General features: G+C 49.4%; 2 protein-coding genes across 32 annotated transcripts in view; one reads left to right on the top strand and one right to left on the bottom strand.

Annotated features, from left to right (window-relative positions):
* The window catches only part of Angptl2 (angiopoietin like 2), a 33,510-nt gene extending 23,320 nt beyond the window's left edge, over positions 1–10,190 (bottom strand). Inside the window, exon 1 of the mRNA XM_004849341.4 lies at positions 9,684–10,190. The gene's annotated coding sequence lies outside the window, so the exon portion shown is untranslated. The remainder of the gene's footprint in view (positions 1–9,683) is intronic.
* Ralgps1 (Ral GEF with PH domain and SH3 binding motif 1) overlaps positions 1–18,554 on the top strand; it is a 262,738-nt gene that overhangs the window by 167,356 nt on the left and 76,828 nt on the right. The gene's annotated exons all lie outside the window — the stretch shown is intronic.

Here is an 18,554-nt window from a genome sequence, read left to right as displayed (position 1 = left end):
TGGCTGCTCCTGTGTGGGTGGCCACGCCTGCCCCAGAACAACAATAGGGAGGAGCTGGGCTCCAGGCTAGGGTGGGCCTGCCTGCCTGCCTCTGCTTTCCATGGGCTCCTCACCTGCTATGGCTGGTGACAAACACCTCTGTACCACGAGGGCCTGGCCTCTGCCATTGGCCAAGACTTTGCCAGAGGCCCAGGAAGGCAACCTGGCTCCAGGAAAAGGGTTGATTTCTAAACCTTCCCAGGCTTCCAGACCCTGGAGGCTGCACTGTTTACTGTGGAGTTCTGGCCCCCCTCACAAGCATGGGTTCTCAGTCTCCTGGGAGAGCTCTTACCCTTGACCCTGAGATCCTGAAGGCTGAGCCTCCTCTGTGAATAGGGTGATCCATGTAGGTAAACACCATGGAAGACTTCAGAAACTAGAGATTGGAATAACCTGGTAGCCACATGATAACAAGAAGAACCAGGGCCAGGGATTTAGCTCTGGTTCTGCTGCCTGCCTCACAAGCGCAAGGACCAGAGTTTGATCCCCGGTACCAAAAAAAAGAACCAAACAATGGTAACAGTACAGACTACAGTAGGGAGCACTAAGGACAGGACAGGAAGTGGATTGGATACTTTTACCACCTCCTTAAATGGTTATAGTTGCCCCATGAGCAATAGTACCGCTACCACATTTCACAAAGGGGACCTTGACATAGGTTACAGAGCCTCCCAACCCACAAGCAGCCACTGGTTATCCCAGGTCCCAGCCATCCCTTGCACCCTCCCCAGAGCCGACTCATGGAAGGGAGGCCAGAGACGTGTGTGATCATAGACCGCAGTATCTGGAAAGAGCATTTCTTGCAATTATTAGATTAAAAAGTAAACCAAACTCATGCTGGGTTTCAGGTTCTCAAGGCCTTTTGTGGACATAGCAACTTATTTACTTACTCCAACATGCAGAGATAGTTATTAGGATTGTGCACATTTTGAGAATGAGGAAACCGAAACTCAAAAAGGTGTCAGGTAACCGGCTCAGAGGCACACAGCTAGTTGTGGGGTCAGTCTTTGAGCTGCACAATCATTCTGGGTATCACTGTTCCATCTCCATAGGGCGTGGACTTTGAGTGACTTAGAGCCTATTGACTTGCAGGAAGAAAGGAAGGGAAGGGACGGAGCACTGTGCTGGGAACCTGACATGTTGTTGCTGGTAAACCAGAAGGGTTGTTATTCCCCCATTTGACCAATGGAGGCACTGAACCCCAGAAAGGCCCAATGACTTGCCCAGGGACACATGGACAGGTAAGCGCCTGAGCTGACCCAGCTGGAACACCAGGCAGCCTCATACCAAGGACTATGCTTCCTCTGCAGCCTTTGGCCTCCAAGGGATTAATTTTCCTTAAAGATTTCGACCCCCTCATCTTTTGCTAGTTTGGCAGTTCTGAATGGGCAGTAATGAGTGTGTTTACTCTTACTCTCTTGATATTTATTCAGCTAATTGCATCCCAAGAGAAATAACCCCCAGCATCCCAATCATCTTAGGCCTGGAGAAGAGCTCAGCTCCAATCAAAGCCCTGCTCCTCAGTTTCTTCCTTTGACCAAAAAGAAAAGCAAATCCAACTGTTTTCCTTGGCTTCAAAATTAAAGTAAAAATGACTCTCAAAATTGCTTTTCCACATTGTGTTGTGAGGAGTTTCCATTGTGCATGGGCTTTCCTCCCCACCAGTGACTGCTCCACGTGACAGCCTCTGCACAGGGCAGGCTTGGGTCCTACCCAGCCTCTGGTGGGCTGCTTCTGCATGGCCCCGCCTGGCCTGCGTGGTGGGGCCACACACCATGTGTCCACATCCCTCTCACCACCATGGCGCTGTAGCCCAGACTGTGGGCCACTTTGTGGGTAGGAGTGTCATCTTGGTAAAATGGAGCTGTATCCCCTGTGACAGAACCTCCTGGGCCAGGGCCACTTCTGAGTTCTCACCCCAAAGGTTAGAAATGAGAAAAATTTAAATAATAAAAAATGGTAAATATAGCCAATTACCACTATGGCAGAAGCTCTCTGAATACATTCTCTCACTTATTCCTCGCAGCAGCTCTGGGAGGGAGGCCTTGTTATTCCAGGACCACTGTGTGTGGTGGCTGTAGTTGTGCACTCTGAAACTCTAGGACAGTGATGGCGAACCTTTTAGAGCTTTCAGTGATAACAAACACCCAGCTGTGGCATGCATGCCATAGGTTTGCCACCCCTGCTGTAGCCACACAATACACATCCTTGTATATATATTACAGCTATTTTCTAACTCCCACGAAGATGCTTTTAAGGCTCACAATTTGCAGGTGAGGGAACTATTGAGATTTGAATCATTTACCCAAATCACCTAATTACTAAGTAGCAGGGCTGGCAACAGCATCCCAAAATACACCCCAAAGCATACTTGCTATGAAAGTATCACCGTGAGAGCAAACCCAAAAGAGAATGTTCTCTGGCCTTTCAGGCAGGAGAAGGATAGGAATATTCTTAGGGTCTCCAGGACTGTAGACAGCAAAGTAACCTCCAAATTAAGTTGTGTTCTCAGGAATTGTTTCATCATTGTCCAGGTTACACTCCTGCCTGAAGAACACACAGAATACCCCACCCCAAGCCAACACCACCCATTGGTCCCTGCACATAGACAATGGCCGAGGACATGATCAGGCCAGAGGCATCTCAACCCTGCAGAAGGCCTGAGAATTGAGCCTCTGTCAAGGTGGCAAGGGCATCTGAACTGCCTGGGCTGACTGTGCCCCATTGGCCCCTGATGTCTAGGTTCTGGAAAGTTAGAAACTTGAGCTGTGTTTGAGTCTCGTGGACCAGAGCATGAATCAAGATAGTAAATCAACATCAGGACAGAAAAGGGACCAGTGAAAACTTAAGCACTGACAAACAGTTGTGCCTTTGAAAGCTGGTAGAAAGGCTTGGTGGGCTGGCAGAGTGGCACCCAAGCCAGCTGCTGAACCAGGACGTGGGAAGGAGTCAGATAAAGAAAAAAATCCAGAAGGAAACCCCAGGAGGGCTCAGCAGAACATATGACCAACAGTAATGGCTGGTTTTTGTTGTAAACTTGTCTCCGCTCTATTTCTTTGGCTCTCGCAGCCCACTATATAGAGGGCCATACATCCTGGTTGGCCCCAGCTGAGGCCTGTGGTCCTCTATGATTATTCATAGTGTCCGTTCTCACTCTCAAATGTATCCTGATCAGGCAGCACATTATATGGCCCCCTTTCCTAAGAGAAAGGTGTTATCTGCACTAGGCACAGAGGAAACCCAAGTCTAGGAAGGTTGGGCCGCTGCCTTTCACTTGGAGTAAATATTGGGTCTGGGATTCAGCTGACACAGCCAGCCTCATGCCCTCACTCCCTCCAAGGTCGTCTCTCCAGCAAGTATGAATAAGAGGTGCCTGTTTGTTTGTCTGATGGCCAGGATGCAGATTATTTCTTACTCACTGTTGACTGAATGGGTAGAAATGGCTTTCAGGTCAGCACAAGGGTGAGTTTTGTTTAATGTTAGAAAGAGCTTTTTGATCTTGCAAGTAGTGAGACCCCAGAATGGGCATCTAGGATGAGTAGTGGCGGCCTCACCTTGGAAAACTGGAGAAGGGACTGTGTGTCATTTGTCCTCAGTGATTCACCCCCAGCCTGGAGGCCAGGGAGGGAATAACCAAATCTCTAACTGCCATCCCTTCCAGCCCAAGATCCTGTGAATCATCTCCCTCACCAACAGGCCATGTTGGCACCCAGGGAAGCTGCAGCCTGTTCCCAACCCCTGCTGGCCCTGCTCTTATAAGATCTATGAATGAATAATTTGTCCCTGCATCTAGCCTTCCAACACACATCCATCCATTTAGCCTTCCCGTCTAGCCATTGTGGGAACATAGGCATGAACCAGCGAAGCTGACAGTCTTCCATATGTGCCTGGAGACATGACTGGGGTGGAGGTGGGGGTGTTCATGACTGGGCTCTCATGCTCCTGCCACAGGTGAGCTGCTGGCTCCAGGGAAGGGCTGAGTGCATGGAGCCGGGCTGTGGTCACACCGTGAGATCATAGGGCAGAGGGGATGTGGTTAGGCAGTGAGGAGCTGGATGCCTTTGCCAGGGGGACAAGATACTGCTGGTTCTTTCTCATGATGCATTTTTGGGGAACCATTTTGAGATTTCCCCAAAGTCCATGCACTGATCCCTCTGTGCCAGGAGCCATGGCTAGCAGAGCACAGGCAGGGAATCTGCAGAAGCCATTTGAAAGTCCAGCTTCTGAGTGGGCTCCCGCATTTCCGGCAGTGCCTGGTGTGCTCTGGAGCCTGGGAACTGGGGGAGCCCCACATGAGAGAGAGGAGTGAGGGCCTAGGTGGACAGCACTTCCCTGGGTGACTTTCTAGGAAATCCAAGCCTTGCCTGGAGCTGCTCTTCTGAGTCAGCTGAGCTCATGATGTCACTTACCCGGGAGCACGAATGGTAGAGGTGTGCTTGGAGCTAGATATGTATCGTCCAGAGCCAGCTTTCTTACCCACACAATCCTACCTGGCTCCCGACCTTTGGGTGCTCTCTCCCCTGCCATTCACACTGTGCTCCCTTCCAGGACTGCCTTTTTCAAACTCACACCTGGACCTTGTCAGCATCCTGCACACAGACAGCCTCCTGCCTTTGCACACACTGTGCTTTCTACCTCAAGCACCTTTCCCACGTCCCACCTGACGTGTGTCTGTCTTCCTTTTTAAGGTGGCCTCTCTCTCAAGGTCTTCTCTCTGTGAAGACACACATTTGCAGTGAGGTCCCTTCCTTCCAGCTTACAAGAGCAGCTGTAGCTGCCTCCAGCCCAGCACCCGGGACCCAGACTGCATCTATCTGCCTTGTACTGTAGGCTTGTGACAGCAGATTGAGAGCAGATTCCCCTTTGAATGCCCAGGACCCAGGACGGCACCTGGGTTACCAAATGGGAGCTCAAGGATTGTGTTCATTCCATGTTTCCCGAGCATTTCCTCTGGCTAGTCATAGGGGTGAGGGTGGGGGTGGGGTAGAGATAGATCAGGAAAAAAAAGAGGAGGCAAATCCCTATCCTCCAGGGGTCCACGGTACCAGGCACTCATCATAATGCCAGGGATGATACCTGCATAGAGTGGCTCAGGGGTCCTAATCTAGGCAGGCTGGGGATTGGTAGGAGGCAAGGAGTGAGAGAGGAGGAGAGGTGCCCCAGAAGAGCCTGGCTGGACAGCCCAGAAGGGCTGGCGTGTTCCCTGGTGGGACAGTGTCTTAGTTACTTTCTCATTGCTGAGACAAAATAGCCGACACCCAAAGTGAAAGGAAAGGTTTATTGTAGCTCACATGTAGAGATTTCAGCCCATAGTTGGCTGGCTCCCAGGCAGAGTGGCACATGGCAGAGGAGAAACAGTTGATGGCAAGCAGAGAAGGCAGAAGGCACCAAGGCAGCAGGCAGCAAGCGATAGGCAGTGACCACAGCAGCCCTCTTTCCATGCCTTATATTCTATCCAGGCTATCCATGCTTAGAGCAGGTAGCACTCACATCCAGGGTGGGGCACCTTTAATCCCAGCGTCACACACTCTAGATCCAGCCACCTCTGAAGAGCTCCACCTATGACCTCATGAGGTTCTGGGGGGACATCTAGACACAGACCGTATCAGGCAGGCTAATTAGATTGGAAGCCTGGGTTCCAGGGGCTCCAAGTTGCTTCATCACTCCAGGGCCTCATTCATTCCACATACCTCTTCTCTGCCTGGCTGGGGTAGGTTTGGAGGTTTGGCAGTGGCTGAGCCACACACACACAGCCTTCCCTGGCCAAGGCTGGAGTGGGACCTTCTCACACAGGGCTTTGGGCATCTGGGACATAAGAACAGAATTCACCCTGGGCTTTCCACAGCAGGCTTCACCCACAAGCCCGAGGACTGGGCAGCACAAGGGACTGAGGCTCTGGGGCTACTGGCCCCAAGACAGGCTCATTTCACCAGGGAACAGAACTGACACAATAGCTTGATTGTCAGAGGCCTGGCTCTCCCACCGGACATTTTAACATTCCTGTGATCAGAATGTGTCTCACAATTGATGTGTACGTGGAAGAGGACATTGTAACATCTTAACCCCCACCCCAAGCTGTTATTAAATCAGTCATAAGACTCACAGTCCCTGTGAGAGAATATAGTTTTGTCATAGAAACTGCCCCCAAATGAGGTTTCTGATGTAACCTGTGTATGACCACAAACTCCAGGCTGTCTGTGGCTGAATAACCCTTCTATTTGGGGTGTTTTACAAAAGTCACAGAAAGGATCTGCTATTCACTGTATTGCCTTTTTCCTGAGCCTTCCTCATCCCAGTTGTGCACTCATCACAGGAGTGAGTGGGCTAGAGTGAGCACAGGTCTGGATTTGAACCCTTGCTTTTTGGCCACTGGTGGACTGTGGGAGAGGTACTGCACCCGAGGCCTCAGTTTCCACTACCTATCTTGAGGACCCTCTCAGCTCCACAGGCCTCATACTATTGTGTATTTGTGTTGTCGCTTAACATCTGCCTGCCTCACCCTGCTGGGCTATGGTCTCTACTCAGGGGAGCTCCACCCCTACCTGTGGGTTGTCAGTTGAGAACATTCCAGATTAAATGGGCTATGATTCAGAGAAGCCAGAGGTGGAAGGTACCTCCTCTGGGCAGGGCTGCTGTCAGTTCTGTTGTAGCTACCAGTGCCATCTCCCCATGCTGTCTCAGGAGCTGCTCCAGGCGGCAGCCCTATAGGAGTCTCCAAGCAGGAATGTTGAAAAGGAGTAAGTTGTGCCTCAGTGACATAGACAAAAACATCTCCCTGAGGCCCTGCCCTACGTGCTAGCGCCAGATCTCTGATGTCAGGGAGAGTGCTGCTGCGTGTCCAGGCTATATGGCTGCCAGGGCTCCTTTGTAAGGGATAAAATAATTGTGCCTCTTCTGTCTCAAAAGTGGGAGTCCATGGACAGCAAGCTCTGTACCAAAACCTGTGAGCACATGGCTCTCATGTAGGGCGTGGTGCCGCACTCTGTAGGTCAGCAACAGCAGGCTTGGCTGCTGGGACATAGGGCATCGGGATCAGAGAAGTTGAGGCACCATGAACGAGGCAGGGGAGTGAGCTGGCAGAGGCCAGGTTTTGAGCCATAGTCCTGAGTTCTAGTCCTATATAATCACTTAAACTTTGAGCGAGTTAACTTGTCCGAGCCTTGGTTTTCTCATCTGTAAAATGGGGCGCTAAAACTAGAACCTACCTCCTAAGTTGTGGTAAGGATGAAATGAGATCAAGTACATGTCTCAGCCTCATGACTACTTTATAAGTCATTGTGAGATCCTTGCTCTGCCTACAAACTTCCAACAGCACTGGCAGTGCCCTCCTGCATATATACATTACACATTTGCGTCTGTTCCACCAAGACTGCCTTTGTTGAGGAGCAGTTGATCAGTTTTTGTTAGAGAGGCCCACGAAGTTTGTAAGAGCCTCTGGCCGGAGAGGATGTGAGCCATCATGCTCCAGGCCAAAATAGGGAAACCTGTGGCTTCAACAGCCCCAGAGGCCTATGCTGGAAAAGCACATATTTCACAGCAGCTTTCAAAATGCCTGCGAGCTCGGAGACCTTGGGACCCTGCAGCGACGGGACAGAAGCTATTGTCCTGGGCTCAGATCCACCAGTGTTGTGTGGAGCAATACCTGCTACCATGGCCAGGCTTGGTGGAAGCGCCTTCTCTGCAACTCCAGAACAGGCCTGGCCATTGGTCCTGCTGCAACTCAGAGAAGTTGCATGTTCTCACCCATGTGACTCTGGGGGATGCCAACAGGCAGAGAGCAGTGCCTGAGGGGTGGTGGGATGGCCGGGTGCTCTGCCTGTGAGGTTGGTATGCTAGCTTTGGTCCATGTGTCTATACTTTTCTTTAATGTGGACCTCAGGGACTCAGACACTCTGTATGGCCCCACACTCTAGTCATAAAGCCCCTTTGGACGCCTGGAAGGTTCCTCAGTAGGTAGTGCTAGTGGCCACAGCATTGGCCTTGCCTTCTGGAATTTTTCTGAAAACTGAAGCAGGGTTCTGTGTGTAGAACAGGGAAAGAATTTGGATCCCTGTGCTCCCCTCTGTGTGATTCTGATTGCTATGGCTCACAAAAACTGGTGACTTGGGCCGGGGATTTAGCTCAGTGGTTTTGCCACCTGCTACGCAAGCGCAAAGACCTGAGTTCGATCCCCCGTACCAAAAAACAAAACAAAACAAAAAAACTGGTGACTAATGTTTTCTAAGGGTTTGCTGCAGACCAGAGACTATGCTGAGGACTAAGGTTACGTGTATTCCTCCTAGAAAGCAGTAGTGTTAAGGCTCAGGGTAGCCCCGGCACCACACCATTGAGCTCAAGCCCTGGTTCAGCATGGACGAGCCGCACAACCTTGGGCATGGCATTTCACTGCTACCTCAGTTTCCTCACCTGTGAGATGGGGGTGGATAACAGTGCCCATATTATGGAATGGTTGTGAGGATTCTTTGAGTTGGTAAAGCACCTGGATCAGCTGTCACTGAGATGGGCACAATTGTTGTCCCATTTCACATAGCAGGAAACTGGGCTTTAGCAAGGCTAACTTCTGCCAGAGACAGTTAGCTAGTAAGTCGAAGAGCCCAGACCTGAAGCTTGATCCTGAGCTCTACCCTACTCTGCCTACACTTAGAAAAAATCCATGTGAGGAGCAATTGCCCGTCTTCGGAAGTGGCATTCTCAGCTTTCCTCAGAGCCCTGGTGAAAAGAGATCCTTTTCTGAATAACCAACCTGGCCTCTGGGAGCTCTCATAATCCCACACAGAGGCAATAGCTGACCCGTGACACACATATCACAGAAGCAGAGGGAAGGATCAGTGAAGAATTTCTGTTTGGAAACGTTATCTAACCACGAGCACTTTCAAGGGACTTGGTATGTGGTGCCTGCACCATCCCCTTGTGGGGCTGCCAGGGAAGCCACTTCCAGCTGCTGAAGGACTCCGGGGGCCATCCAGTGCTAGGAGGGGTCAGGCACCCCTGGGCATAGAAGGAGAGCCAGGGCGGCGCTTTGCCCCAGTCACAGTGGCAGAAACTCGTAGCCAACACATCTCATCTAGCGCAGGCAGAAGCCTCGGCGCCTCTCCTCACCAGCTGGAGGGATATGAGCAAAGGCTTCCCGGCTCCAGAGAGCTTGGGAGCCAGGGCCCCGCTGCCTCAGGACTGTATTTGCTTTTGCTTCTGCCTTGGTGAGTTCTCCAGGCTAGGTGCCCAGGAGCCCAAAGCCCAAATACACTCGCCAGTCCCTTGGCTACCCTGTCACTGCTGTCCCCAACTTTCAGCCTGCCACCCCTCAAAGCACACACCTCCACACATGCACACCCTGGCTGCTGCTGCTCCTGCGCACCCAACACCAGCCTGCCTTCATCCCAAAGCCTCTTTGTCTGGGGCTCACTGATGAAGTCCTCAACTTCCTAGCCCACGATTTTTCACCCAACCCTGCCCCTGCACAGGTTTCCGTAGTGCTGCCGGCACATCATTGTTTGGCTCCAAATGAAAGCAGGAGTGACCCCCGTGGGTCAGCTGCACACACCCCACAGCTTGAGGGGTCGGGTGGCCGAAACCCCAGCCCCGGGGGCCAGCTGCAGTGCCTGCCCCTGCCGCTTTTGCCATAGAGCTGTGAGCTGGCTCCTTACCTCTTGCTCCTGCTTGGCTCCCAGGGCAGCTCCTCACATGCTTCACGGTGGCCGTCAGCAGGGCAGCCTGTCCATGGACCCCAGGAGGAGACCCGAGTTGCAGGCCGTACTGGCTGCCCAGCAGCACTGCCTCACTGGCCTCTGCCGGCTCTGACTGCAGCCTGCTCTTTGGGGACGAGGTGGGGGCTGGCCTGGGTGCTGCCGGGCTGATTGCAACCTGCTTTTGCTCAGAGCAGGGGAGGCAGCCACCTCAGTGCCATCCTCTGCAGGTCGGGGGCTCAGGCAGCACCACTCAGGGCTCGGGGTCCATCATCAGGCCGACTGCAGCAGCCTCATTTGAACTCCCAACTCCTTTGTGGAGCCTTTACATGCCGCCAGAGGAAACTGTGAGCATAGCCTGACCCTGGTTGGCTGCAGGCACTTTTCTCCACCCACCAGTGCAAGAGGATCCCCCAGGCCCCAGAAAGGCTCTGGGCCTCCCCTCAGCCCCAGACAGGGGCGGGCCGCCCAGTGATGTCACACTAACTCCGGCCCCAGCTGGCCCGGCCCCTCCTGCCTGCTTTGGCGGCCTCCGCAGCCCCCTCCTTCCTTGGCACAGGCAGCCTGGCCAGCTCCACTCCCTGGCTCGCCAGCTCCCCAAAGCCTGGGCAGCTCCAGGGCGCCCTGTGGAGGCAGAGTGCATCACTTTGCCTCAGATAATGGGTTTAGATCTGCTGCAGCTGTGCTTGCCGGCCTCTAGACAGCTTCCTGCTGTGCACTGCCCCACAGAGCCTGTCTACTTCAGCCACAGCTCAGCCCCATTGCCTCTGTCTTGTCAGCTCCCTCACTTTCCTCTCCAAACCTCAGGAAGGGAGCCCAAGGCTGAGCACACAGAAGCCAGGGCATTAGCATGAGCCAGTGGCTCAGGACCAGAGGCTGGGGGGTGAGTGCACTGGAGAAGAGCTGTTACTTTCCCCTCAAGTCACCTATCAGGCTCCCTTTGCTGCAGCGGTGAGTCATTTACCTCCAGTAATCTACCTCACAGGGCTGCCCTGAGGTCACCCAGGGAACTCAAAGATGCCGCAGGATACGCAGGCTGGAATCTCACACTTCAAGCCTTAGGAGTCTCATCAGCTGGGATTTGGGGGGTCTTCTAGGAGCCCTAGAAGACCCTTTGGAGTTCTCAGCACAGAGTCTGCCTTGTTAGGAGGAGCTCAGCATGTCATAGGATCAGGGCAGGAAAGGAGAAAATGGTGTCAGATACCACCAAACAAGCATCCTCCCTCTGGACAGCCTGTCAGACCAGGTTCCGGGGAGATCAGGGGAGAGCAAGCCCCAGAGGTGCACCCAGGGCATAGATTCATCCCTCTGCTTGAACTACTATGTGCGAAATACTGGTGATGGTCAGGGAGCAGAGATAGGCGATTCCACTCTTTCTTGTCCAAACTCCTTACCCACAGAAGCCAAGAGTGTAACAAAATGGTTGCTCTAGGCTGTTGCGTTTTAGTGGTGACTTGTTACACAGCAGCAGTAACTGAAGCAGACCCTGAGGCCAGTGCATTTGTAGGGAGTACTTTAGGAGAACTGAAAGAGGAGCCCTTTGGGCCAAGGAGAAATGATGAAGCCCTGTTGGAAAAGTGAGACTTAAACCCAGACAGCCACTGCAAGGTTTTGAGCAACATAGTATGGAGACCTGCTTTTATTTCAGTTGTTGAGTGGAGACTGGCCTGATGGGAGCCACAGACTAGGCATTTGGAGCTGGTCACAGTCACAGCCATCCTGGCAAAAGAGGTGACTAGATGCTGCAGCAGTACTGGGTCTGAAGGAAGTCCCTGGGACCAGGAACAGCCCAAGCCCCTTGGTTTCTATAAGCACTGTCTTTTCCTAGGTCCCAGCAAATAGGGGCAGGATCACCAGGGTCTTGCCCATATTTACAGATCTCTCTACCCCTTTGGTGGCTCACGGCAATCATATGCCCTGCTGAGGAAAGGTAATAAGCTCTGGAATCAAATTCGAGTTTTGCCATTCATTACCTCTGAGCATCACCTTCCTTAACTGTAAAACGGGGATGATACAAATATCTACCTCACAGGGCTGTTGTGAAAGTTGAATAAGATATGACACATTGGTGTAACACACTGGTTAGTGTGTAGTCCAATGACTGTTAGGTAAAATAAGAGTTTTATTCCTTCCTTCATTGGAGTGTGAGTACCCTGAGAACAGGGGCCTGTGTGGGCCACATGGGACAATCCTGTTGTGTGGCCCAGTTCGAAGGGGACAACTAATGACTGACTGGCTGGGGAGGGTGAAGAGCTGCGCTCAAAATCTGTCAGACCTTGGTATAGATCCCAGCCCTGTCACTAAGCTTAGACAACTTTCTTATTCTTTGAAGCTTTGTTCCACATTTGTAAAAGAGGAAATGATAATACTTTATTACTCAGGGTGGGTGTGAGGATTAAATAAGATAATGCACCCAAAACCTGGCCTTTGCCATCCACCATTGCTCAGGGAATGTGCGCTACTGCTCCTGTTCCCTACTCTTCCCCTGCTCACCCAGAGCATCTCCCTCTGACTTCTAATTTGATGACTCCCAGAGCTCAGAACCCCACACACAGCCCTTCCAGGAGCTCCATCTCACATTCCCACTTGCCTGTGGGACAGAAGCATTGTGTGACTAGAGCATTAGAGGAGAAAGGATGCTTCATTTTCATTTTTAGTTTTTATTAGGATGAAAAATGTGTAATGTTTACACAGTAGCAAAATGTAAAGAATCGATATATGTACTATAATTTGTATAGAAGATTTCATGTGCTTTTCGTGTTTTATCACCTTTCTGACAGTGACAGTTAACTTTTTGTTTTTTAAATGTTGGGACATTCTACTGAGATACTAGGTACATGGCAGGAGTGTATGTTTGGGGGGGATATGTGTATACTGCGGTATGCAAGATGTGCTTGGGAGGGACCACTTTGCCGCATCTTGCAACCTCAGAGTCCTATTGACATTTAAAGGTTTACATATCCCAAGTTGACCTCCTATTTCAACACTTTTAAGATGTCTTTCCATTGTCTTCTGGACAACATTGCTTCAGATGAGAAGTCAGCTGCCTTCCTTGTTGTTGTTTCCTGGGTACATATAGTGAGTCTCTCCTCTGGCTTTTTATTTTCTCTTGAGATTTTATTATCTTTGACTTTTGGCAGTTTGATTATGATGTGATTAAGTATGATTTTCTGAGTCTCTTGGACCAATGGGTTTGAGGTTTTTTCCCACTGAATTTGAGGCTGTAGGACAGTGATGGCAAACTTGTCTCTTTTAGAGACAAGTGCCCAAACTGCAATGCAAAACCCACTTATTTATCACAAAGTGCCAACACTGCAATTAAACCTGAATCCTGAGGTTTTGGTTTAGAAAAAAATGACTCACACATTAACATCTTTTGTCTTAAATGAAAAACAAATAACATGCATGCCACAGGTTCAGCACCACTGCTATGGGGGAAATTTTTGGCCATTATTTTAATCATTCAAATATTTTTTATGTTCAATTCTCCCTCTCCTCTTCTTGAACTCCATTTACACATGTGTTGTCACATAGGTCATTGAAGTTCCACTATTTACTCATTTATTTATACCTTTTCTTCTCTTATGCTTCAATTTGGATCATTTCTATTACCTGTCTTCAACTTTACTAATTCTTTTTTCCTCAGTATCTAACATACTGCTAATTTCACCTGAAATATCTTATCAGATAATGTATTTTTAGCTCTAGAATTTCCACTTGGATTATTTTTATAGTTCTCATTTCTCTTCTGGAGTTCCTATCCAGTCATTCATTCTATCCTTCATTTCCTGAAAATCCTGTGCGTATTTATAATAGCCATTTAAAAATCTTTTGTGTACTAATTTTAACATCTGGGTCAGGAATACTCTGACTTTGTTGGCTTTTTTCCACTTGACTGTGGGTCACATTTCCTTGTTTCTTCACATGTCTATAGTTTTGTTGCATACTGGATATTGTGGGTAGTATATTGAAGAAACTGTATCTTAACATCTTCTAAAGAATGTTGTTCCAATAGACAATCAAGTTACTTGATTGTGGAGCTTGGTTTTTAGGCTTTGTTTGGGTAGGTTTATTTTTGGCTTTTCTCGTAGCCTTAGGCATAACTCTTAGTCCTGGTCTTACTGTAGGACATGGCCTTTGTGGCACTAAATCAAAAGTTTAAGTGTCTGCTAAGCTTCTCTAACTTGTCAGGACTCAAACTCCAAACTGTTTTCCAGGAAAGTCCTACTATTACTGCTTTCTGTGGTAATCCTTGGAGTCCCTCTCCATGTGTGTACAGGGTTAGCTAAGGATGTGAGGGGAATTTGTGCATTAATATTGGAGCTTCCACTTCTGTAGCTTTCTCTTTTCTAGTACCCCTCCCTCTCCAGTTTCCAGCCTGAAAATTCAGGACATATCTCATCTTCCTAGACAGTAAGACTTCTGCTTTCTGTTCCAGTTCTAGTCTTCTGTGCAGCTCCATGCAGCAGGAAGTACCCTAGTTCCTTCTTTCAGGGACCTTGTCTCCCTTCAGCATCTCTGCTTTTTGTTCTTGCCTAGTGCTTTGAAGTACTTGTTTTCAATATATTGTCCAGAATATGTGATTGTTGACCCTTGGTTCAATATGATCTGCTCCTTTATCTAAGGAACTGGAACTTCCCACATCCCACTTGAATCTGTCTTCTCACCCACCCTCCTTCCCTCCCACTGCTGTTGGTGCCCACCATGAACCTATCAGATGATTGGTGGTTCTTAGTACAGGGTTTGACTTTCCTACTCTTGGTCATAGTCTGTTTAGAAATATCAGTCCTTCAAAGTCATAGATGGGTTCATCTCAGGGTACCACCTAGGCACTAGAAGATTAAAGAGATATGTTGTTCTCACATGCCTTGTTAGTGCATCAAGATCAACATTTTATACGTATAAATTCATTTTATCCTCTTCTTGTACTTTGGACCTTGAATATCTATCTCCCAAAGGCCCATATACTAAAGGCTTGGCCCCCAGCCTGTGCTTTTGGGAGGTGGTAGAACCTTTAGGAGGTGGAGCCTAGTGGGAGGAAATTATATCACTGGGAATATGCCATTGAAGGGGGTATTGGGGCTCTAGTCCTTCTATTTCTTATCTCTTTGCTTCCTTGGCGGCCATGAGGTGAACAGGCTTCCTCTGCCACATGTTCCTGCCATGACGTACTGTGCTGCCACAGGCCCAGAGCAAGAAGGCCAAGTGACCATGGACTGAAGCTTCTGAAACCATGAGCCAAAATAAGCCTTTTCTCCTTATAAGTTGATTATCTCAGATATTTTTTTCACAGTGAATGAAATCTGGCTAATATACCTCTCAGAACTTTATGAGGGAAATATTATGACTCCATTCTACTAACAAGACTTAGGAAACTGAAGTTCCTAACACCAGGCCAAACAGCTAGGAAGTAAAAGGACTGGGATTAAAACCATTGTCAAGCTAGGGAGAACACAGTTGTCCTGAAAACAAACTGCATTTCAATTCTAACACACTCTTTCTTGTTTTAAGACCTCTGGAATCAGGATACATCTTACAGTCAATATCATACTGTAGTCTAATTGGCATCCTTTTTCGTTCTTAGTGGAACATAACACATTTTACAGTGGAGGATTTCTTGTCGTATTCAAGAAAGTGTGGCAGTTTTAGTCATCAAGGCTCCAGTGAGGTTGGCCCATGATTGAAGGACAAAAAGGCAAAGAAAGCCCCTCCTCTCGTGATCAGCTGGTCTTGGAAAGGCCTGGGGGAGTGTCAGAACATCGGGAAGCCTGTGGAACTGCCAAGAGCCTCCGTCCACCTAGATGTAATAAAACAGCTGCCTCTAAGCTGAGAGCGAGCCAACTGGTCCCTCCTCCTCTGGAGGAGAGTGTCAGGTCCTGTGACTTGCTGCCCCATGCTAGGGGAGGGGGTGCGTGTTCTCTGGCTCTGGTGAGGAGAAGCTAGGAGACTTGTGTCTGCAGGAAGATTCCAAGGCAATGCTACTGTCCAGTGTCACAAAGGATATGCAGGCACCATGGAAAAATCCTGAGGACACTGTGTCTATTAAACACTTGACAGACAAATGGATCCAAATGTCAGAACGGGACGCAGGCTCCGTTTAAAAGCAGCTCTGAGAGCCTGCTTTTGGCTTGCATGTGAGGCTCGCATGTGATCCATTTCATTCTTGATTTCTTAACCCACCTCTCAGGGGACACAGTCAGATAGCACCTCTCCTCAACTGTGGACAGTCATCTGACAGTCAAACATGTTTGTTATTCAGTCAGTGAATATTCACTAAGCCTCATCTGAGCACCAGAGTTTGGGATCAAGGTCAATTTGCCTGAAGCCCATTTGCTAAGTCTTTTAGTTGACTGGTTTTCATTTTGTCTCTGCACAGTATTTTAAGGACTGCTCATTCAGCCTCATCCCAGCTCTCTCCTCCTGCAGCTAAGCTGGGGCCCAGCCCCAAGAGGGGAGACTGAGGACCAGCAAGAATAGAGACTCAATTATGGTTTGCTGGTTTTCTTTGTTTCTTCATAACAAAGACTTCACAGAAATTTTCCAAAGCTGTTTAAAATCATCCCCATCCAGTATAAATTTTTTTAAAATATTGTCATTTCTGGAACCTTGTTTGGGTCAGACAGGACCCTTTCCTTAAATAGGAGATGAGGGCCTGAGGGCAGTGTTATGGACAGTGGGGGAAGATTGCAACCCTTTACAGATAACTGCTGAAATCCTCATCCCAAAGAGTAGCCAGGCTGTGGCTGACCTTGTTTACCTTTGCTGGGTCCCAGGAAGTCAGCTGAGCAGATAATAGGGCTTTCAAAGCCCCGATGGAGCTAGCGCCTCAGGTACAAGAGTAGGGGTGGGTCACAGGAAGAAGTGTGGTACTGGCCGGTGGGAGTGGCAGCAGGGAGCTAGCTCTCTGACTATAGGTCTGGAGTAGGGAGTTCCAGAGACCCCACATGAGGCCTTCAGGGGGTAAGGGCAGCCGTGCAGGAGGCCTGCCTCAGACCCTGTGAGCCCACCCCTGCCCTCCCTTTGCCCTCCCTGGGTGGGGCCAGATAAGTCCTAGCTCTGAGAGCCTGAAACCCTGCAGAACGGGGATGAGGCCTCCCTCTGCTGAGTGTTGTCTGTGTCCTGGCCTAGATCTGCCCTTTGGCACCCTCCCCTGTGCCCGGAGGCTGACCTGTATGGGTTGCCTCAGTGAGCTCCCTTGCCTTCTGGCTTCGGGTTAGGGCTGACCTCAGGCAGGCGCCAGCAGGAGATGAGAGGGTAGGAAGGGAGAGAGGGCAGCCATGTCCGTAGCTACCTACCTCCCTACTGGACCATGGCTGTCTCGTTAGTGTGGGGCGTTAGCCAGGCCTGGCTTTGAATTCCACATCAACCACCTATTAACTATGTGAGTTCTGAATTCATCTTTCCTCCTCCAGTCTCAGTGTCTTCATTTATGAGGCATGATTGAAAACGATGATGACTTTAAACTTTTACAAATTTATTACAGTAAAAGACGTTGACATTAATCCCTTTCAAAATACTTCCCTTAGCTTTGAGTACTTCCCATTGTCCTTGCCACTTTCTGAAGCAGTTTTAGAAGTCCTCTTCTATAGAATGTCTTTAGTTGCATCATCATGCCTGCCTTGATGTCCTGAATCAATTGAAAACATTCACCTTTTATGGTCATTTTGACCTTGGGGAAGAACCAGTAGTTACACAGTGCCAGATCCAGTGAATAAGGTGGGTGAGGGCACACTATAATGTTTTTATGAGCCTGCCTTTTTATTGCATGGCACTCGGCAGCAGCATTCACTGTATTTTTATCACACCTCATAAAGACATTCATGAAAGAGGACTTCCAGAACTGCTTCAGAAAGTGACAAGAATGATAGGATGTGTGTTCAAAGCAAGAAGTCAGATTTTGAGAATGAGTATGAGTGCAAATACCCAGAGCACTATCTGAGACTCAGTGGGTGATCAGTAAGTGCCAGCTGTCTTCCTTTAGTAATTTCGAGTCCCCATTATCTCCCCTGACAGTCATCAGTCATTTTGTGTCTCTCCAGAGAATTTTCCTTTTTTGGTTTGCATATCTGTCTTTTGTCTCAACACCACCACCATGAACCATGCTAACAGGGCCCTTATCTGCCCCTTCCTTTGCCTGAAGCCTGTATAGGATGTGTGCTTAAGCAAAGAGAAAAGTCTTTTTAAGAGAGTGGAAAGCACGCGGTGGAAAGACAGTTCATGTCCACACACACACACACCCAGAATACCCTCCACATTTACTGAGCACTTACTGATCTTTACAACAGCCCTGTGAAATGAGTTCTTTATTTCCCAATTTCTAGATGCAGGAACTGAGTTAACTGCCACACAGTGGGCCACAGGTGAATGTAGGTGGTCTGGCACCCAGGGATCTGCATCTCAGCCTCTGGTTTTTTGCCTCTGTGATAGAGAAACCTCAGCTCCCCAGGCCCCGGGGAGCAAGTCATTTTAGGTAATTGACTGGTTAGCTGGAAAACTACAAGATTGTCTCTTTATACACGCAGTGTCTTAAACTTTTTGTCCCTCTTGTTAGCCCTGTTACACAGAGGGATGCACATGTGCACTGGCTGCCCACGCCGTTGACCTCTCCTGGGTGACTCAGTCGTGTTGAATACACTGACTGTACTGTGGGCTGTTGGAGGGGGCGCTTCTCACAGGAGCCTCATAAACCCCAGTCAGCTGTGCTTGTTGCTTCGTTTCCAGCTCTCCCTGGCAAACACCTTCCCTTCCCAACCCCTCAAACCTCCCTCATCTCTTGCTTCTCATCAGCAAAGGCCCCAGAATTCTGGTAGAGTTATTTGTAAATGGCACTAA

Source organism: Heterocephalus glaber, unplaced genomic scaffold (assembly GCF_053883595.1).
Source record: "Heterocephalus glaber isolate CG9 unplaced genomic scaffold, H.glaber_assembly_v1.0 deba00001479, whole genome shotgun sequence".
Lineage (NCBI taxonomy): Eukaryota > Metazoa > Chordata > Mammalia > Rodentia > Bathyergidae > Heterocephalus > Heterocephalus glaber.
Note: the sequence above shows the minus strand (reverse complement) of the source record. Positions and strands in the feature narration are given on the sequence as shown.